Raw genomic sequence first — 23,019 nt, forward strand, 5'->3', positions numbered from 1 at the left:
GTTATATCAGCCCTATATTGGGACAGGGTATCGGCTAGCTGCTGGTCAGCTTTATCTCTGTACAGGGAGCGCACGTTCCATGAGAAAATGCGCAAATCTTTATTCCGTGTTCGTTGCCGGGTCCGTCATTTTAAAATCCGTCCTGTCCGAGGCTCCTGTTGTGGCTTCGTAACGAGTTGTTTTCCGTGTGGGGTTGTCAGCCCTACCCAACCCCCAACCTGGAGGACCAGTTGGTACAATTTGTCCCGTTTTTAGGCGCTTGAGACTCGCCTTCATCCTTCTCCGTCTGCAGCTTTTCGTTAAGAAAGAGCTCCCAGCGGTCACCACGTGGAGGTGGAGATCGGGTTTGGTAGTAGAGCGTGTGATTCGTTTGCTTACCGTATTAGCTCCAAATGCGATGTTAAGGTTCCTGGTCGCCTCCACTGCTTTATGCCCGAGTTTGAACTCATACAAAAAAAGTATGTGTTCTTGGCTCTTTTTCATCCTTTTTAAGGTTTTGTGTAAACACAAAACCTTATTAAAATCGGTTTACTGTCTGTCTGTCCGTCTGTCTGTCTGTCTGTCTTTTTTTTGTTTTTTTTTTATGGATGGAGGTGGAAATCTTAGAAAGACACTGCCGCGCCAGGTTGCAGCAGCGTGTGGGATTCTTACCCACTAAAACCACCCCCACTTTCTCCTTTTTCCTTCCCCGCGGGACCGCCGCAAAGCATTACTTCGCGGGGTGGACTGCGCTTTACGCGACCACGCCTTCCGTTCTTCGCGTCCTCCTTGCGCGCTCCGTTCTTCCCAGTTGCTCTTGTATTCGTTTGACTGCGGTGTTCACCGCACACCAGTTTCCCTCCGATTTCAACATTTCCCCGACGATGTTCTGCGGGCTTAGAGTGGTTTTCAGGGAGTCTTCCAGACTCCTCCTTTCTGAGAGAAATCGTGGACAGTGGAACATAACACGCTCCGGGTCCTCAGGTGTGCAACCACATTCAGGACACAAGGGAGAATCATCCAACCTGAATTGGTGCAGGTACTTCCTGTAACCGCCATGTCCTGACAGGAATTGCGTCAGATGGTAGTTAATCTCACCGTGTCGTCGCTGGATCCACTCCTCAATACGGGGAATCAAAGTATGGGTCCAGCGACCCCTCTGCGAGTCATCCCAACGTTTCTGCCACTTCTCCAGCGACTCTCGCCTTGCCGCCTTTCGGTATTCTGCATCCTTTTCAAGAGGATTCATTTTCCTTGTCTCGTACAGGCAGCGTGTCTCACTTGCCAGAATGTCTATCGGGATCATTCCCGCAATAACACACGCTGCCTCGCCTGATATTGTTCTGAAGGCACTGCACACCCTTAGCGCCACTAAGCGGTAAATCATATTCACTCTCCTACGATTACTCTCACACGCTAATGCTTCCTCCCAAACTGGTGCCGCGTATAATAGTGTGGAGCGAACCACTCCGGCCACAAGTAATCTTCGACTGTACCTTGGACCTCTAATGTTAGGCATCATCCGCGCTAATGATACGCTGGTATTTGCCGCTTTCTCACAGGCATAGTCCAGATGTCCCTTGAAATTGATTTTAGCGTCAATCATCACCCCCAGGTATTTGATAACCGGCTTCGAAGTGATGACGTGACCACCAACGCGAATATTAATCGTATTCCTCTTCCTACGATTGGTAATCAAGACCGCCTCCGTCTTTTGTTCCGCAAGGTCAAGCTGAACCATCTCCAGCCACGCTTTTATGGCGCTAATGGTTTCGTTAGCGTACATTTCGACGTCTTCAGGTTCTTTCGCGACGACAACCACAACTAGATCATCTGCGAAACCGATTATCGTGGCCTCCTTTGGCACGGGAAGGACAAGGACCCCATTGTACATAACGTTCCACAGGAGAGGACCCAACACTGAGCCCTGTGGTACTCCTGCGGTGACGGTGTACTGCTTGGATCCCTCATCCGTGTCGTACCACAGTGTCCTCTCCGAAAGGTAACTGTTGAGGAGCTTAGTCAAGTAACTAGGGACACCCGTTTTCGCCAGTGAACTTTTTATCCACTCCCAGCTTGCGTAATTGAACGCATTTTTGATGTCCAATGTCACTACGGCACAGCATTTTTTAGACGACATCGCGTCTCGAGCCAGCTTCAAAACAACGTCTACGACGTCGATCGTTGACTGGGCTTGACGAAATCCAAATTGTCGCTCAGATAGTCCATCCTTATATTCGATGATAGGGAGCAGTCTGTTGTAGATGACCCTTTCGAGCATCTTTCCTGCCGTGTCGATAAGGCAAATCGGTCGGTGTGATGATGGGTGTCCTGGGTGTTTATTCAGCTTCGGGAGCAAAACTAGTTTTTGCCTCTTCCACCGGTCGAGGAAAACACCTTCTATCATGCATGTTTCAAACACGCTGATAAACCAGTCGGGTCTGGTCTTAACAGCGAGTTTAAGGGCTCTATTGGGAACAGCATCCAGACCGGGTGCTTTGTTATCACCAATTCTCCGACAAATTTGCGTGAGTTCCTCCTCAGTTACCGCAGGTATGGTGTAGACGTCCAGTGCTCGCTTGTGTTGTTTGCGCTGCCCTTTATCCGGGGGGAAGAGCGCCGTCACGATATCGAGAAGAAGATGCGGGCAGGTCAATTGTGGTGTTCGCCCTCTCATCTTCTTCATAACTATCCTGTACGCTGTTCCCCAGGGGCTTTCGTCTGCCTCTGTGCAAAGCTCCTTGAAGCATTCTCGCTTGCTGGTCCGTATAGCCTGCTTAAGCCTACCTCGAAGGTTCACATATGCTAGCCGTTTCTCGTCGAAGTCTGGTCTTGCTCTAGCTCGTTGGCAGATCCTTCTAGCACGAAAACATGCATCCCGTAACACCGCGATCTCTTCATTCCACCAATAGTTTGAGCGCCTTTTTGCGAGAACTCGTCGCCTCGGCATAGCAGCGTCGCATACTCTTGTTATGCGTCCCATCATTTGCTCTACCTTTTCCGTAGCCGCACCACCGGGACTTTGGCCTCCCAATAGCATCTCTATGAGTGCATCCTCCTCAAGCCCCTTCACGGACCAGCCCGGGTTTCCAGCCTCACGGGAACACGCATCGACGCATGGCCCATATTCGATCTGGAGGAAAATCGCCTGGTGGTCGCTGTGAGTATAATGCTCACTAACAAACCATGTCATTCTCCTCGCCAATGTGGGACTCACATATGTCAGATCGACTATTGAGCCCGACCCTGTCCCACGAAAAGTGGAAACGTTTCCCGTGTTGGCAAGCACCAAATCTAGCTCCGCGAAAGCCTCGAGCAGGATACGACCCCTGGTGTTCGTAGTGCGACTGCCCCAATCCACGGCCCACGCGTTGAAATCACCAGCTATGATCTTGGGGTTTCGACTTCTTGCATCCGAGACTAGCATACCTAGCATTCCTTCGAATTCTGTTATCGTCGCGCTTGGTGGAGCATAGCAACTATATATATAGATACCAGCTATTTTTGCCCTGACGAATCCAACTTCTGGAAACTCCATCACTTCTTGAATGGCCTGATTTCCACACGCCCATATTGCCGCCTTGCCAGTTTCATCTGCAGTCCAGGCACCGCTCTTATTGTTACGATAGGGCTCGCTGATTATGGCAGCTTCGATTCCCTTCTCATAGATGGTCTGCGAGAGAAGGTCTTGCGCTGCCTCGCAGTGGTTGAGGTTGATTTGTATCAACCTCATTTTTTTACTGTATTCAAGGCTCGCCTAAACACTGGGCATCTGCTGCTGCCTGCAACGTGCCGACAGTCGACGCCCTATTTTTCCTTGCAGAGCATGCATTCAGGCTCAGCCTTGCACTCCCTGAACATATGGCCTTCTCCCCCACATTTTCTGCAACATTTTGACGACCTGTCACAGTCACCGGTGCATTTCGCCGCTATGTGGCCGAATTCCAGGCATCTAAAGCAGCGCTTAAGGGATACCTGCTCCCTGAGTCGGCAAACGACCCAACCTATTTTTACTTTCCCAGCCGCCAGCAGTTTGAACGCTGCTTCAGTTGGTAAGCTTATGGTTGCCGTTTGCGTGCCTCCGTATGCCTTCCTCAGTCCCCTGATTGCGGAATCTTGCAAGCCAAGTGGTCCGTTTAGCTTCCGGTTTCCCGACTTGTTTCCATTTTATTCATTGTTATGACGACGATGGTCAAAACTAAAACGACTCCTTGATTAAATGTAGGAGTATTTATACTTCATTATCCGACACCAACAGCGCCGACTGGTGGTAGCTTCATACAGCAAAATCGCACCTAACATCCCTTGATTGCCAAATCGGCCATTTCATGTGCAACAACTTAATAGCTTCACGTTGATGGCTTCAGCGCAATCCACAGTGAGACATAATGCTGTGTGTTGGGTGATTCATCAGCATAACAGACAGTGTTAAAAAGTTCTGGTTTCAGTGTGTAATGTATGTAAAACAGGTAATACATCGAAGAAGATTAAAAGGGCGATTCACAATAAAATAAAAGACACACTGCCAAGAAAAATCTGCCTGCTAGACTGTCAGACATTAAATAGCCGGGGCCATAAAGCAACTCCTGGACTTATTGGGATGGAACGATTCGACGCACCCTCTGTCCTGCCCTGATCTGGACTCTTTAGATTGCCTCAACGACGAAGTGGGTTGCAGCTGTTGGGAGACTTTTTCGAAACAGACATAAAAAAATGATCTCCCCTCTCGCGCACAGCAGATTTTTTTTCATTCAAAGCAACGACGAGCTTTCCGTTCTTCATGCTTCTCCACAAAAATAGTCAGAGCACCTTTCTTGGGAATCAGTTCTTCCCTCCCTCAGTGTTGATTACTATTTGTTTAATAAAGGAAGTAGCAGCCGCAAAGCCCTTATTAGAGACATCCTCCAAATGATGGTCTGAGGATGTCAAGGAAGGGAGGTAATCTCAGGGACTGCGTCTCAATAACCATCTGAGGCAGGAGAAGCAAGGATGGAGACTGTGATCTGTCATGGATGTTCTCTCTCGATCGCGGCACTCGGGTCGCGGTGCGAATCCACGCATTGGTATAGGCACGTTAATTTTGTATAATGACACACGGGATCGTAGCGCTCAAAGCAAACTTTTTTCTGCATGGAAAGATTGGACTGGCATTTCGTGCAGCGGAAAAGGAGGTACCAACATCAAACAACGGTTAAGATGCTCGCATGGCAGTGGTGGAATTGTATTTGACGAGTTCTTTCTGCCCAGTCCAGTTTCTTTGAATCCCTTTTTTAGAAAGGAATGTTTACATGGTGCACACAGAAATTAATTATTTAAGATCTAACAAGAATTATTTAATGACGAAGCATTTCGTGAGTGGAGCTCTTCGATTTTTCAACTTAGCAACCTCTTTGAAGTAAATCTGCTCCTACGGTCTGAGTACCACTAAATATCTCATCATCTCATCATTTACTCCTTGTATTTATTCGTAAGGAACAGAACTTCTTGGAATACCTCCTATTTTATTTAGCAATGATTTTCCAGGGCTGAAACTTTGAAAGATGCAATTCGAAAATTACTGGACTTTCTAAGTTAAATATTATCCAATTTTATTTGAACACTAGAACCTCAAAACTGTGTATAATAATTTCCCACGAAAAGCAGCATTTTAATGTTGCAATATCCATCGTGGGAAGCAGAAGTAATGCTTGTTATCTCTGGACATTGACAAAGCTGTTTTGAAAGTATACAATTCCGAAAGCGTCTGCTATGCTGAAAACGCAGAAAGACCAGACAAGAGGAAAATAAATCCATTCTTATTCCAGAACAACGTTATGGTTACAAGTCTTCTGTTTACACAACAAATGCTGTTGGCATAGCATTACTTTGGCTACCAAGCATCCCTTTAAAAGTGGCATCCATTCTGCCACACAGGGCGAAATAGGAGTAGCGGAAAAATTGTTTGGATATTTGCTTTATGACGTGGGCTTGTAGGATAGGGAAGGATGCAATCCAATTCTAGTGTGAAATTATTTTCATTTGTTAGATTTTCTAGTTTGCTGGGGGAAGGCATGTGAGTAGTTGGGAATATGAACAAAGCGGGGGCTGAAATTTTTGTATTTGCTCACTCACTAAAGTAACTTTATGCAAATATGACTTCAACAAATTCGCAGAGCCACATTGTATATATTTCTAATAAATTAAATGTTGGTCACTGCCTCCTTGCTGTACCCCCTCCCGCTGCATTGTTTTAGTCATCATCGTCAGCCGTAAAAACTACTATGAATGTCATACATTTTTACAGAATCCTTGTTGATTTCTCGCCCCCATTTTATTAATGTCGAATAATTCTCTTCCAATTTACATTGAATTTGACGTCATTTTCAATTTTACTGTAGACACGAGATATCCTTCATCATTCACTTAAGATAAATTTATTCAACCCTTCGTCATCAACCATTAGATGTTCGAAAAGTTTGATTTTCTTTCTTCTCTCATTAATGGACAACCTGGAGCTGCTTTACGAAACTGAGCAATTTTAGTGATTTATACTTACTGTGTCCTGGATTTCATGGATTATTGAGAAATACTATTATTATTATTCTGTTAAGGGAAAGTCGCACCGCGTCCTTGAAGAACTATTGTGCCCCTTTTACTGGTTATAGTGTACTTGTTGATCATAGTATCTCAAGCAGGCCTGTAACCTGTTAGGAACTTTGGTATGTTCCCCACTTCCAGAAGTTTCAGCTTTGCAACTGGTATTAAGTGTTCTCCCAGATGTATTGACCTACTTTGCACACGTGCCGGACACTGTCCCGGGACGTGCATAGAGGTTTCGTCCTCCTCTTCACAGAACCTGCAAGCAGTGTCCGTAGACATCCCTAGCTTCCCTAGGTGATAGTTCAGCCGACAATGATCAGTGAGGATTCCCACTATGATTCGGAGGTTCTTTTTGGTGAGGTTTAAGCAATCCTTTGTACGCATGGGTTCGTATCCCCCAATAAGCACCCTGGACTGCTCCATCCCTGGTAGGCCCGCCCAATATAGTTCCCTCAACCGTTTCTCTTCGTTTCTTAGATTCATAGCCATGAAACCCTTTCCGATTCCACAGAAGGGTTCTGGCCGGTGTAAAGGCATGCCTGCTCCCTTTTTGCCTGCCTCATTGCCTTCCAACCCAGCATGGTCTGGAACCCAAAGTATTCAGACCTTGTTGGACGAGCCGAGTGTATTCAGTCTCTCAAGGCATTCCCATAACAGTTTAGAGTTCACCTGGTTGGACCTAAGTGCCTTGATCGCTGCTTGGCTATCGGTGAGAATAGCAATGTTCTGCCCCCTGTACTTCCTTTGCAGATTAAATGAGGCACATTTGTCTATGGCGTAAATTTCCGCCTGGAATATGCTAGTGTACCTGCCCATTAGCTCAAAGTACATTTTCCTTGGACCAATGACACCGGCACCCACTCCCTCTGCTGTGAGGGATCCGTCAGTGTACCAAGTAATCAGTTGCTGGTTTAAGCCGTATGTCGCCGCCACGCTCTTCCAGTTTGCCTTGTTACTCCAACGTGTTTCAAACTTCTTATCGAAGTGAAACCTCGTTGTCATGTTGTCCCTCGGTATCAGTAATTCGGGATACCGCCTAGAAAGGATATCAATCTTCCTTCGATTTAGGCAGCTCCCCGCCTCACTCATACTACCGGCCATCCTGAAAATTGATCTCCTTGCTGCATCTGTATGTGCAGATGGAGAGGGGTTAATCCCAGAAGGACCTCCAGGGATGCCGTTGGGTATGTCCTCATTGCCCCACTGATACACACGCAAGCCAGCCTTTGGATCTATTTAATTCCCTGACTTGTGTGCTGAGTTGGGTTCTTTCTGCCAAGATTACCGCTCCATAGGTAATCATTGGCCTTACTATTGCAGTATATATCCAAAGTAGTATCTTCGGGCTGCAACCCCATTTTTTTCCTGCTATGGATCTGCAAGTCATCAGAGCCCTCGTGGCTTTCCGACAAGTGTTTCCGACATGTGTCGTCCAGAGTAATTTTTGGTCTAGCGTGATTCCCAAATATTTGACCTCTTTTCTCGTTTCACCTCCATATCATGTAATCTTATGGCTTTCAGGTGATCCAGCTTACGCCTCCTAGTGAATAGTACTATGGTGGTTTTGGTTGGGTTGATCCGCAGTCCCACCTTCCTGCACCAGACACTAGTAACCCTTAATCCAGTTTGGATTCTATCACATAGGGTATCTTCATATTTACCCCTACAGATCAAAACAATGTCGTCCGCATAGCCCTGGACTATTCCAGTATTAGTTAACACGTCCAGGAGTTCATCCACTACCATACTCCACATGAGCGGCGATAGTACTCCACCCTGTGGACAGCCTTGAGTGGTGTTCATGATAATATAATTTGTACCTGTTTGTACCTCTATTTGTCTGCTTTCTAGCATTTTGCTCATCTAGGATGCTAGGATGTTTCCCACTCCTTTGCGGCTCAGAGTATCGTGTATCTCTGTGTGCGATGTGTTGTCGAATGCTCCTTCAATATCCAAAAACGCGACAGTGCAATTTCTTTTGTTTCTATGGCGTCCCGTAGTACCTCTGTCAGCTAATACAGAGCAGTTTCAGTTGACCGTCCTGCCCGGTAAGCGTGTTGACAGTGATATAGGGGATTACGCTTTAGAACGTTAGTTCTAATATAGTTGTTTATGACCTTCTCCACCGTTTTGAGTACGAACGATGTTAGGCAGATTGGTCTGAAAGATTTAGGGTGAAAACGATCCTTTTTACCCGCTTTCGGAATAAAGACCACTTTTGTCCGTCTCCATGCCCTTGGTATGTAACCCAGTGCTATGCTCCCCCTTACCACCCTCAGAAGAGACTCTACGATAATTCTTAGGCCTCTCTGGATAAGTGCTGGGAAAATGCCATCTACTCCGGGAGATTTCATGGGTTTAAAAGTTCCCACTGCCCATCTTAGCCTAGCTTCTGAGCATACCTCTTTTGCTAGTTTCCAGCTCTCTTTCCTTCCCCTTTTATTCGTTGTTGGGGTGTCAGACAGATTGTTGTCGCCTGCCGCCGAGGGGTAGGACCCCGGGAAATGAGTTCTGAGAAGCAGGTGTACCCTGTCCACCTCATTCTCGGTGAATGTTCCATCTTCCTTTTTCAAAGAGTTAAGGTTAAAGAGTTTTCGTACCTCTGTTCTCATTCTGGCTAGGTTCTTGTTCCACCATGGTACATCCCTTGATGACTTGACTGTCTTGGCCGGACAGCTGGCCTCGTATGCGTCAATGACGATTGTGTTGAGGTTTTCCACCACCGTTTCTAATTCCAGTTCGCTCCTGATGTCACCGCCCCCTTGAAGGTAGGCAATGTTGGTGCTCAGGTGCATTGTGTAGGATTCCCAATCCGTTCTCTTGGGATTCCTTATTATTCTTTTTATTTCTGAGTTACCCTCAATGTCGAATCTGATTATCCTGTGATCACACATTGAGGGTTCATCCGACACCCTCCAATTCCTGACCATCCCGTTCATTAGGGTATTTCCTAGAATTATATCTAGTACCTCTTGTCTGGTGCTGGTCACAAATGTGGGAGTGTTCCCTACGTTGTATATTTCTAACTTATTGCTAAGAATAAATTCGAGAAGGTACTCACCTCTACGATTAATGTCGCTGCTTCCGCACACTTCATGGTGGGCGTTGGCATCGCAGCGAGAAGAAGTGGTAACGCCCTCTCCTGGCAATACTTCGTCAGTTTTGCGACTTGTTCCGGTGGAGCCCGGCTCTCGTCTCCTGGGAAGTATCCCGATGCTACAACTTCCTCTCAAGTGCTCCTCCCGGCTTCCAATGAGACTTGGATCGCCACAAGGTCCCCGGTTAAGAACTCTGAAAAACATATGTATTTTAAATTACGTTTGAGAATTATGCAAGCTCTTGGTTTTTCACAAGAGAAGTCCCAAATGACCTGCATGTCTCCTCCTTGCAGACCGCGAATCTCCCCCGGTACACCCAGGCCTCCTGAGCCAGCACTATTCCAATGTTCTCCTTGGAATTTGCCCTTGCAATCACTGCAGATGCAGCTCTCGCATGGTGGAGGTTTATCTGGGCTATCTTAGTGCTGACCATTGGCTCCGTTATTGTTTGGAGCTTTTCTCCACTGTCCTCCTCTGACATGACGCTTTCCTGCGCGTCGCTGTCCCCCCCCCCCCCCGAGCCCTAGGAGTCCCAGGTCTAGGTCGTCCAGCTTCTGCTCTTCGCTGGGCAGCAGGTCTATTTCCCCGGTTGATCCAGTTCTTTCCGCCTCTATGGCTTCCGTGACTTCTTCAGGGACCTCGGTAAGTTTTTCACCCGATGCCTCCTCCGAGGTCTCTTTCCTGGGCTTTTCCTTGTGTACATGCACGGATATGTTGCCAAATCGGTAGTTGATAGGACAACTCCGACGTTTAATTGCCTCCAGGGATCGGTCATCTACCCCGATCGTGAGGAGTTTACCCTTTCCCTCCACCTTGCTTCTGAAGACTCTCCATAGTCGAGTATGGAGATCTTCATTCTGAGCAATTAGGAATCTCATAAGGTCTTCCGTTCCTATTGCCGCGGTCTTTGGCAGAAAAACTGTCACCGTGTGGGCTCCTGGTATATCATCCCCAGCACATGTTGGCAGTTCTACCCCTTCCCAGCCTGGCAATCTAGGAACTATGGTTCTAACCCATTCTGCGGTGCCTTCCGTCGCGCAGTCCACCAGTATAAGGCCTGGTCGAAAGCGTATCCCGGTGAACACCAATTTCGACGTCCAACCCTTGATCATCTGCTTGACGACAAGTGCCTCAATGATTTCCTGTTCTTCCCGAGTGGGTATTTGCTCGGGAAACCTTTTTGGCAGTATGGCCAGTCGAATGCCCTTGACTGCACTAGCATAGCTAATTTCGGGCTTCCTGGGTCCTGCCTTCACTCCTGACCTGCCCGGGTTTTCTCCTCGGGTGGGTTCAGGTCTGGATTTTTTGGGAGTATTCCCTTCATGTGGGCTGATCTCTGCTGCTCCCCACTTTCTCGGCTCCGTAGAGATGGCTTAGGTCTATCTTAAGCCTTCTTAAGGGCCTCTTCTGGTTTCAGGCCTTCCTTCAGATAGCGCAGGTGCCATTTAACCCCGGCGCCACTGAGACCTGTCTCCTTCCTGACGTCTGTTATATTTATCTCAGACGTGCTTTTGCTGGTCCCTGCTCCTTGAGCAGTGGTGTTCGTTGGCTGTAGTCCACGCAGTATACCAATGCTCACCTTAGATTCACTGCTTGACGTCCCAACTTCTCCCTTCTTGGGTGTAGTCAACTGGCTCTCAGTAATGCGGAGACGTGCCTCCACCTTATTAACCAGTTTTGTTGCGGTACGGGGCCCCGCTTTTTTTGGTTTTTGTTTTCCTTTCTAGTTTTGTACTCATTTGATTCCCACGAGTATGGGGGTTAAAAGGTCCGCCGTGCCATAGCTCCCCGTAGCACGGTAGGGTCTAACTTACTCACTGAGGCGACCAGGTATCAGTGAGGCTCCGTTCGAATACAGTCAGTTACCCCCGACTGCAAACTATCCAATGGGCACGGTTCGCATGACACCCTGGATTGGGGGAGGTGCTTTTCGACTCTCCAGTCTAGATCCGTAGTGTTTTGTTAATAGTAGGGTCACCTCGTACAAGGTGTGGCTATCACCACTCACCAACGATCTTGGTAGACGAGAGGATTGGCCCCTGAAAAGGCACACACTGTCCCAGAGGAGAGACAACTCATCCTTAGAGAGAGACAGGTTGGCCTCAGGGAGCTATGTTCCGCATCAGTCACTGCTTGCCCGGCTTGACCCCCACAGAGAAATACTATACTAATTGCCCTGCTTGGAATATATCTAAGTTGTCCTTATGTTGTATCCACTTTCAGAGCAATGTCCATTGGTATTTTAGTTTTGGGAGATACAAAATTGCGGATTTCCTGTAGTCTTCAAAAATATCCTTGGCCGGTAATCGTTCGTTTGAGTTCTTTTGATCCTTGTTCACGACAATTCTGCAGTGTTTATTCAACAATCAATTGAATCTTTCATGTAGTTATATAAGAATGATTATGTAAATTTTAAATAAACTTAATTAAAAATGTATTAATTTCTTTATAGGTGAGTTTCACGGATGTACCAGAAATATCCTTTTTGATTTAATCGTGAGTAAAACTGTGAAATTTTTATTTTTATGCATTATAAGTTAACAGAGGTGTTAGGATTTAAAAGAAAGCATTTAATTTTTAATAAATGAAAATCTTTTTAATATTTAATATTAAATGCCACCACAATTAAGAACCGTGTTTAGTCTTGAATGCCTTTGAGTTTGAACTAGTTGATGATTTATTTGTTGAATATTGGAGGAAATAACTCATAAAATGCTAGTTAGATTCATCTTTCCCTTATGTACAAGGATCGTTATTATGGAAGTCCCTCTTCCGTGCTAAATCCGTCCTCCTCCACCCTCTTCCGCTTACAACCCTAAGCATTTCTCCGTCCAGTGTAAACGCATTTATTATTTCTCGTAAATATTCACCTGTCTTACCCGCTTAACCTGTTCGAAAAACCTGTAGAAGTACAGGTTATCGGATATTCTAACTGTAGTCATTACATCCCCTCCGCTAATTATTTCTATTGATTTTAATCCCCCTATGCCTGCCTTGACCTATCATTTACGGCTCTTCATCCCTTCCTAATAACTCCTTCCACCCTTCCTTCCCCGTCTCCTGTTGCGGAACTGTTGAGATATATTTCAACGTCCGGCAATTTATAGTTTTAGAGAAATAGGGCTCTCTAAAACGTCGTCCCAGGCTTCGAGATAATTCCACTGCGTTAGTACGAGGTAGTCTACTATGATGAGGCCAGTTGCTTATCCTTTGCTCTATGCAACCAGGGTGTTTAAATATTTAACTAGAAAACGTCAGCTATTTATTAGCCTTTGGTTGGCTTCGGTGAATAGCTAACAGGCGAGCAAAAACTGAAAATTCAAAAATAAGGATGTGGCGGTACGTCGAAGGCGCGAACCTTAGCGCCATCGCGAATTCATCTGGAAACAGCTGACGGCCTCACAGGAGACCGGGGCAAGAGATGTCAGAGTGACAAGAAGGGTTTACTCTCCCGGAGTCGTGGCAGAACGTTTAAAAAAATTAAATTAAAACACGATTAAAGAAATGGGTTTTTTATTTTCGATATTTGGGAAAAAACCAATCCCAAATAGTGGTGACCCCGATGACCAGAGAGTGGTCTTTATTTATATTCGTGTTCCACTTTTACTTATACAACATTATATTTGTGATCCACGGGCAGTGCGCCGAAAAGCCGTTGGTAAAGTGCAACCGGAAAGCAGCCCAGGAGCAATTATCCAGGCCCTATCCAAAAAATCAAACCAAATGAAATACCCAAGAACGCGCCAAGTAAGCCAATCAATTACACTTTGAGGATTGCAATCCCCAAGGACCACTGGATGCAGTTTATGTCAAGACGAACTCTCTTCCATTTAAGAACAAAAAAATTGACTGACGGTTTCGTCTAGGGCAGAGGTAACTCATCAGGTGCTGCCTCTCCTCTGCCCTGGGAGCAACGTGACCGAAAGTAACGACAGATGGTAATCGCTTCATTTAAATATAATCGCAAACACGTAATGGGTACGAATTATATTCCAGTGAAACTTTCATTTTCATTTTTAAGGTTTTGTGTAAAAAAAGCCTTATTAAAATCGATTCACTGTCTCTCTGTCCGTCACACGCATTTTTCTCGGAGACGGAGAATTTGGTGGAAAGATGGAAACTGTGAACGCTCACGCATATAGTGAGTTACGTCCTTTTAAGTCGAATTGAAGAGGGGGGGTAAATTTTTTTGCATCAAACGTGGCTTATCAAATGAAACGTCTCGGTTAGTACTTTCCGACGCCGGTCTTGGTTTCGATGTTTGCTGGAAAGGCAGGGAGGGTGGGGGGTTGATATTGATCATTTCTCATTCTCAGAAACTGTCCAACTGAAAACTCTGAAAAAAAATCAAGAGGCTGCTACTATATGTTGCCCAGGGTCCGAAATACCCTACATACCGATATCTGTTCAAATAAATTTGATAATAGTACATTAGTATAATTTTTAGTAATTGACATGAATTTTGCAGCAATATAGGCTATAGCATAGAGCAAAACCCACCCCCAATTTAGTGGAAATCGCACTATTACTAACAAAATTATAATAGGTCAAAGTTATCGCGTTGTTGCAAATTTAAGACTTTGAATGTCAATATCACCTGAATATGGATACTCTCACATAAAATATGAATATATTACGTGCTACATACTAATGGGACAAATGCGCACTCAAATCTATTTATAAAAGAAAAGCACAGAACCTTTCATACCTGAAGTCTCTAGCTTCCGGTTTCCCGACTTGTTTGTATCTGAAGCACCTGGGTGGGGATAAGATCACCTCTGAGTTGCAAAAGTCTCTCTCGCGCCAATTTGAGCTGAGCGGACTCGGGATCGCTGGAGGTGTTATCCGACACGTCCGACAAAGTACATGAGGTGAACTCGCGCCCCGTGGTCGCGTAAGTTTTCCGAGGCACAACTCGGGAAGTGGCCAAGCTCATGGCCATGGTGATCACATTGGCCGACGCAGTCACAAAGATCATTGCATTCAGGAGGTAGATCTCGATCACTCAGTTCGCTTCGAGATCTCGTAGTGAACGGACGTGTTGCGGAGCAATTCAAGTGTTCTAGGAACGAAAATTAAAAGTGACAAAAGTGACGGAAGTGTTAAGTGGAGTGCTCGGTAGAGCAATTAAACAAAGGAAGTATCGTTCTGTTAACAATATACAGTGGATCTCAATATTATTGAGACACCGTATATTAAAGTATAATTTACATGCGATTGTTTTTTTCTGTTTTCTTTTAGTGAACCGAATTCCTGACATCCACGCAGGACGGGCTTGGGGACAAAATGTCCGCCAAGAGGGCGAAGACAGGGGGCCCCTCTGACGAAGAGGGGGGCCCGAGCCCCGGAGACGAGAATCGAGCAAATCTGCTCGAGATAATCAAAATGCTGAAGGAGGAGATCGCGGAGCTCCGGGCAGAGCTCAGAGCAGAACGGGAAAAACGGCAGGAGAAGGAAAACCTGCAAGCCGGACAGCCCATTGAAGTGGACGACATCGTGGGATGTGCGTCTGCTTTCGCCGGAGATGTCTCGGGAGAGCCGACCAACTTAGAAGCCAGCAACATCGTAGCCGGCAACATTGAAGCGAACAACGTTGGAGCCAACAAAACCGTAACGAACAACATCACCGTTGCAACATCGGAGGACGAAGACCCATTCAACTTCGTCACAAGACGTAAGTCAAAAAGGAGTAAGGTTAGTGCCAAAAGTGTTAAGATTAGTGAAAGCACTCCCCAGGCAAATATTATCCCAACCCCCGCTCAGAAACCAAAGAAGCAGAAGATACCGGTGATTACCGGATATTCATTAAATATTCCTGTTCTGCTAAAGTCCCTTAAGGCAAAAGGGATAAAGGCAACGTTCAAGAACACGAGGGCGGATAAAACCCTCATTTTCGCCGAATCCATCGAGGATCACGGCAAAATCTTCGCTCTCATCAAAGAGCAAGGCTTAAACGCCACAACTAGCACCCCTCAATCCCTGAGGACGCAGTCCCTCATTATTCGAGGATTACATCGGGAAACCGATGCTGTAGAAATTCTGGCGGAGCTCAAAGCTGAGCATCCGCAGCTCAAAATCCGGTCTGTAGCCAACTTCCTGACAAATCAGGACAAAGCTCTACATAAGGAGAATCCTTCTCTTCCAATGAAGTCTCAATCGGGACTTTTTATAGTTACCTTCGAGCCCTCTCAAGAGCTCAACGACGCCTTCAAGGTGAAATACATTCTACACCAGAAGGTTTCCTTAGAAAAAATAAGACCGTTGGGACAGATTCAATGTTTCAATTGTCAAAATTTTGGGCACGTTGCTCAAAATTGTACAATTGTACATCGGTGCGTTAAATGCACCACAAAACATCCGCGTGGCGACTGCCCACGCCCCTCAACGGAGGTGCCGCAATGCTGCAACTGCGGCAAAGTCGGACATCCCGCCAGCTTCCGCGGTTGCCCAGCATATAAAGATATGCTGGCCCGAAAAGAAGCTGCCAAAGTCCGCAAATCTAAAGAAGCACAGCAGACCAAACAGGCAGTAGCACATCTGTCGCAAAGTTTGGCCAAACCAGGCATATCTTACGCTGAAGCCATGAAACAATCACTGCCCCGCGTGACTCCTGCACCTCCACCTCCAACAAAGTCTCTCCCAAACCAGCCGGCTGCATTCCGTGAATTGGTTGGAGCCCTCACCTCAGCCAGCACGAATGAACAACGGCAATTCGCTGCCATTAAACTTATTCTTAATTTATGGAGTTAAGTATCGTTACTTTTAACTCCGCGTCCCTTGTATCTCACGCCAAACGTGCCACTGCCCAGGTGTTGATCGACTCTCTGAAAGCAGACATTTATTGCGTTTCGGAGACCCATCTTAAAAGCAGGCATAACGTGAACTTCACCGGATATAATACCATCCGGGACGATAACAACACCGGCTCTGCCCTATTAATCAAAAAAGATTATGAATTCGAGGAAGTCGCCATAGACAACCTGCTAACCTGTTCCGCCGCGGCGGCTTTCATTAAAACGGCTGGCAATAAACGGATTCTCATTGTCTCCGTTTATATTAGGTGCCAATCTAGAAATGAGGAACTGGGCCATGACTTAAAAGTCTTGAGCGATCTCCAGTTGAAATCTAATTACCTTGTCTTTGGAGGCGACTTCAACTCCAGGCACACTCACTGGGGCGACACGGCCATTAACTGTAATGGGAAAACCCTGCTCAAATGGATCCACGACCCTTTCTCGCCTACCAATCTCGTGATGATCTTGCCGAATTCTCCGTCAAGGCCCAGTAGTCAATCTATATTAGACTACTTCCTTCTGTCTATGGAAATGAAGCAAAGCTTTCAGGTAATATCATGTGATACCTTACCAGGCATGTCCGACCATTTCGCGGTCAATCTCAAACTGTCCTCACCTTTTTCTCTGCAAAAGAGAGTAATGACCACAATTAGGTCTTTCGCCCACACTGACTGGGATAAATTCAGGGCTGAGTTAGCACCAAAACTCAACTTGAAAAAGCTCTCAAATAATCGCAATCTGTCGGACAAAGAAATCGACGAGGCTATTAACTTGGCGTCTGACGTTATTGACACTGCTGCACGCAGAAACTCTAAGCTGATAAAAGTCGATGAGTTTGAATTCAATTCTCTTCCACATGAGATAATGCTTCACTTGAAAGTTAGGCAGATTTGGAGGCGTAATCTTAAGCGCAAATTTCACGAGTACGGGAATAAAATAAATGCGGAATATAAAGCATTACTCTCCCGGATTAACTGTCTCAGTACGCTAATCCGTGGTATGGTGGCGACCTTCCGTAGCAAGGAATTGACCCGCAAACTTGCAGACATTAAGCCTGGAGCTAATATGTTCCAAAATATCAACAGGCTAACCGGGAAATACAAAGCCCGCAACTTTGTTCTAACCCAAAACAAAGTGCGAGTCTGCAGTGATGCTGAGAAAGCAAAAACACTTGGGGAATTCTTCGAGCGACAGCTCAACGCAACACCTCCGAGCAACAGAACGGCTCTCACTAAGACTGTTGATTCAACAGTCAGAGATTTCACTTCTAGGAACTGCTACAGAATCACGTCTTTTTCTGCCCAGAACCCTTCCAACAAGCCTACTGATTCGAGCAAATTTCTGAGTTTATCACAACTCACTGCTATTACCCATAACCTTAACGGTAAAAAGTCAGCAGGCCCAGATGGAATTACGAATTTTGTCTTAAAAAATCTTCCAGTAGCCTCCATTAAGTTCCTGCTTGCGGTTTTTAATAACTGCATTAATAATGGCTACTTCCCATCCACCTGGAAAATAGCCAAAATTATAGCCATTCGCAAAGGAGGTGTCTCTTGTGAACCTGGTAATTTCAGACCCGTTTCACTTCTATCTAACCTGGGGAAGCTTTTTGAGAGAGCATGGACCGTAGGGCTGGTCCAACACTGCAATCTTAACAACATTATTCCAGACCATCAGTTCGGTTTCCGTGCTAAACACGGAACACAGCACGCCCTGAGCTACCTCCGCGATACTGTGGCCAGCAGACTTAACGTCAATAACAAACCCACGGTAGCTTGCGCTTTGGATTTAGAAAAGGCCTTTGATTCCGTCTGGATAAACGGGCTAATCTATAAACTGATCAAATACGAATTCCCAATCCCGACTATCAGACTTGCCATCAGTTTCTTCGAGGATAGACATTTTTACGTCAGTGTCGGAAATGAGATTTCCGATCTCTTGCCGGTCACTTCTGGGGTGCCGCAGGGATCCATTTCTGGTCCTACTTTATACAATATTTTCACTGCTGATGTTCCCTCCCCTGAGGTCGGTACAGAGCTTATTCAGTATGCCGACGACACACTCGTCTACTCCTCTAATTTTCGCCCAGACAAGGCAGTTAGCGATATAGAGGATTACTTGGTTGACCTCTGCTTCTACTACCAGAGCTGGGGTATTAAAATTAACTCAACCAAGACACAAGTCTGTATCTTCAGGAGGAAATCTACATACTCGGGATCTAGATCTATCCACAGGAAGGCTAAACGCCTGAAACTGGAAATCGGGAATACAATAGTAAGAGGGTCGAAATCGATCAAATATCTAGGAATCAATTTCAACGAATTCCTAAGATTTAACGACCATGTTAAACTCGCCATTGGAAAAGCAAATGGTGCATTGCGCAAGATCTACTTTCTTCTTCGCAAAAAAGTGGGTCTAAGCACCAAAACTAAGCTGATCCTATATAAGACTCTCATCAGGCCCATCATATGCTACGGAGCCCCCTCGTGGATCACTTGCTCTTCGAAAGCCATGGATAAATGCATGTCTTTCGAACGCCGTGTATTAAGACATTGCACTGGATTGTCTTACAATTGGAAGACTAAGAAGTGCGGCAGGAACGCCATAGTATACCGGCGAGCAAATATAAACCCCATTAGAGAATATATTCTCAACATTACGGAGCGGTTTTTCAATAAACTTGAAAACCATCCAAACCCAAAAATTAGAAGACTGCATGAGCAGGGCAAAACAATCCCACTAGCGACTTTCCTTAGGCCGTGCCAGATACTGAACCCTGACCTAAAATCAATAATCCTGTCCCTCTTCGATACACCTTGCCTGGTAGGAGTGCAAAGAGGCTAAGCACTATATGAATATTAAGTGCTATTGTATATAGTAGAATTAAGTATTTATGTAAGTAAATGTAAGTAGTAATAAGGTAGATGTAAGTAAGTAAAACAAAACCTTCTCGCGTCATTAGTGCGGACGCAGTTTTGAAAATAGGTTAAGTAATGTTTTAATTAAATACAAAGCCAAGGAACGTTGTAAATTACAGTTTGTTTTTACACAATAAAGTTAATTACAGAGAAGGTCGGGTAGGCCAAACAATGTATAGCCACCCATTGTAATAATTCTAAGCTAGCTAAGCTAATTCTAAGCTACTTTTAAGCAAAATGTATCAGATGTAAGACACTAATTAGAAATAAATAAAATGAAAAATGATCTCGATCACAATCACGGTCGAACTTCCCGAAATGGGCATTCGAGTGGTCGTACGCCGGGACCCTCATCGGCCTCGACGATTTGCTGGTACCATGGTAAATACAAAGCTTCAGCCAATAAATATACCACTGGATGCTCGTTTAACGCAACAAAAATTTTGACTTGCTGGGTGACGCGGCATGGCTACCCGATGTTCAGCACCACGTCGCCTTACAATCTTCGGTCCCCTAAGCAAACGTTGCTTCCTGATGGAAACGGGTGCTGAGGTGTCGGTTCCCCCTGTACCCCGTTCGAATACCCTAATTCGCCAAAACCTATGACTAGCGCGAACTCTTCTCCCATCAGCACCTATGGCTATAGGCAGGTGGACATGAGTGTCGGACTTCGCCGAGCATTTTCGTCGCGTTTCATTTTAACGGACATCAGCATCCCCATATAAGGCGCAGACTTGCTGTGCCACTATGGGCTGCTGGTGGTCTTCCAGAGCGAGGCTTTAATGGACCCCGCAACCTCATTACAGACGTCAGGGAAAATTTCTACCTGCCAAATTAACACTCTTTCGTTAATTCTCACGGATGCGCACTCCTCAGACTGTATCGCAACATTACTACGGAATGTAGTTTCTCCCAGCCTGTTACGCACGATGTGTAGCACCACGTCAACACTTCTGGCTCTCCAATCTTCTCGAATGTGCGCCCTTTTTCTAGGGTGAAAGCTTGCTGTTGCGAAGAAAGTGTTTGAAGATTTGATGAAGCATTGTATATGCAGACCATCCAATTGCTGTTGGTCTCCCCTTCATTTGGTCCCTAAGCCAAACGGCTAATGGCGGCCATGTGGTGATTATAGGCGTCTGGATACTCAAACAGTTTTAGACTGATATACCATTCCACTCACCCTTGATTTTGCACAATCGCTTACGAACTGCCGTGTTTTTACGATCTTGGAGCTAAGACATCTCGAAAACGGCTATCTGCACACTCTTCGGACTCTTGCGCAACGCTGCGCAGACTTTCCAGAGATTCATCCACTTTGTCTTATGAAACTTGAATTTTGTTGCGTTCGCATGGATGATGTTTTGGTCGCCTCCTCATCGGAATCTGAGTACTTGGAACATCTCGAGTGCATTTTTCAACGTTGAGAAATGGAGATTCCTTCAGAGACAGGCAAAATTTCTTGGCCACTTGATGACCCCTGATGGTATCCAACCTGATCCAGACAAGGTTGAGGCGATAAAGAGCTTCTCCCTATCAACTAGGGAAAAGGATCTGCGAAGGTTCCTGGGCATGTTAAATTTCTATCGTCGTTTCTTGCCCAAGGCCGACCATCACCATGCGATCCTGAACGACTACTTGTCTGGGTCCAAGACAAGTAGGCGGGGTCCAAGACTCTCGCGGAGCTGCGTGGTCTGCTAAGACCGTCCATGTGTTTGAATCGATCAAATAACAGCTTGTTGATGCAGCACTGCTGGCATTTCCTCGACTAGATGCACCCCAAGTTGTGTTCTTCGATGCCTCAGATGCAGTGGTAGGCGCCGCTCCTCACCAACGGGTGAATCAAATCTTGCAACCGTTGAGCTTCTTTTCAAAACAACTCAACCCAGATCAACGCGACTACAGCGCCTACGATCGTGAGCTGCTCGCCACGTACTTCGCTATAAAATACTTGCGTTTTTCCCTTGAGGGCAGGCCATTCACCGTGTTCACGGACCACACGCCCTTACTTTCGCGCTTAGACTAAAACCCGACAAAGTGTTCCCACGCCAACTTAAGCACTTGAGTCATATCAGCCAGTTTACTTCTGATATCTAACACGTGTCTGGAAAGGACAATGTTGTTGCTGACGCTTTGTCTCGAATCTTGGAGGTCACAGTCTCCGCCGCGGTCGATTATACGGCAACCGCCGAGGCACAAAAAGACGCCGCAGACTGTCAGAGCTTGAAGGAAAACATCAAATACAAATTCGAGGACTTTCCTATTTTCATCTCAAACTATTCATTCGCAGTAAGTATGTAAGTATGTAAAGCAATAGACGATCTTGCACATCCAGGCATCAGTACGACCAACCGGTTAATCGCTGATAAATACCTCTGGCTGTCCATGAACAAGTACATAAACTCTTGGGCTAGAAAGTGCATCGCGCGCCAGAAGTGCAAGGTCAAAAAGCACGTTCGAAAGGAAGCAGGTGCATTCCCTCCGTGCTCTGGTGTTAGCCGTTATCATCACGGACCAAGGAATGCAATTCGAAGCTACTCTTTTCGCGGAGTTAGGAAAGCTCTTGGGCTTCAAACGGCATAGGACTACTGCATACCATCCCTACTCCAATGGTATTGTGGCGCAGCAGGATTCGCGGCATTCGAAATTTATTTCGAATGTTGCGAATGCGAGGGGTTAGATAGTGCCACAGGCGCTTTCTACGCGTTTTAGAACTCGTCACAGGAGTGGAGAGCCAGCGGTGAAAAATTTCCGTTGGTTGAAGGCAGAGGGACTGCATGGAGAATAACTGGTCTCTTCTGCCTCCAGCCGTGGCCGCGGACAGTCAGTAGTTGAAGCTCCACTTGGAAATAAGCAACATGCTGTAGCAAAATATACGGTTAGGCGCCTCTTTTTTGTACCACAGTAATTAAAATATTGTCAAATAGTTTCTTTTAGTTTAGCGAAGTGAATTCAATAAACAGTTGTTTTCACGAAAAAGTGTCTAGTTTGCAATTGAAAAAAAGGAGCTAACAGTATTATTGTGAAAAAGGTAGAAGCTCAGCAGGCCAGCTAAAGAAAGGCACAGTATGGTGAAATTTTGTCACCGGGCACTGAAGGCCGCCCTCATGGCTCACGAAGATCCGTCGTGGTCGCGGTCCTTGCCTTTCGTGCTCCACGGCCTCCGTACAGTCCAACGAGAAAAGTTCAGGGCCAGAGATGGTGTGCGGAGAGAATCTGTGTCTCCCAAACGATCCAATGCTGGACATCAAAGCAGGGTTAGGCGAATCTGGAATGCTGCGTTTGCTCAGGCACGCGGTTTTGAAACTGCGACCGACTCTACCTTCCCGACACGCAACAACGGAAGTCAACACTCCCAGGGATCTCGAGACATGTTCACAGGTCCTCATTCGGGTGGATGCTCCTCGGAGGTCGCTACAACTACCATACGAGGGCCCCTTTAGAGCTCAGGAATGAGGCGAGCACTAATTCAAGCTCGACGTCCGGAGCGAGTCCAAGTTGGTGTCCTCGTCGAGGCTGAAAGATTTCAACGAGCCGGCGGCCGCTTAGAATAAACGCCCGCGAAGCGTCAGATTCGCCCAGTGACTCCCCATTGGCGGGATTGTGTGGACGGTTTCCTCCGCTGAACCCGCGTGGTTTCAGCTAGGGGCGGAG

At 46.2% G+C, this 23,019-nt stretch overlaps 1 protein-coding gene across 2 annotated transcripts in view; it reads left to right on the forward strand.

Annotated features, from left to right (window-relative positions):
- LOC119658228 (protein artichoke) overlaps window positions 1-23,019 on the forward strand; it is a 517,332-nt gene that overhangs the window by 375,028 nt on the left and 119,285 nt on the right. Inside the window, exon 1 of one of the 2 annotated variants that reach the window (XM_038065502.1) lies at window positions 12,111-12,152. The exons of the other annotated variant lie outside the window; for it this stretch is intronic. The gene's annotated coding sequence lies outside the window, so the exon portion shown is untranslated. Of the gene's footprint in view, window positions 1-12,110; window positions 12,153-23,019 lie in introns of those variants that run through there. 2 annotated transcript variants of the gene reach the window in all.

The sequence above is a fragment of the Hermetia illucens genome, chromosome 5, assembly GCF_905115235.1.
Source record: "Hermetia illucens chromosome 5, iHerIll2.2.curated.20191125, whole genome shotgun sequence".
Classification (NCBI taxonomy): Eukaryota; Metazoa; Arthropoda; class Insecta; order Diptera; family Stratiomyidae; genus Hermetia; species Hermetia illucens.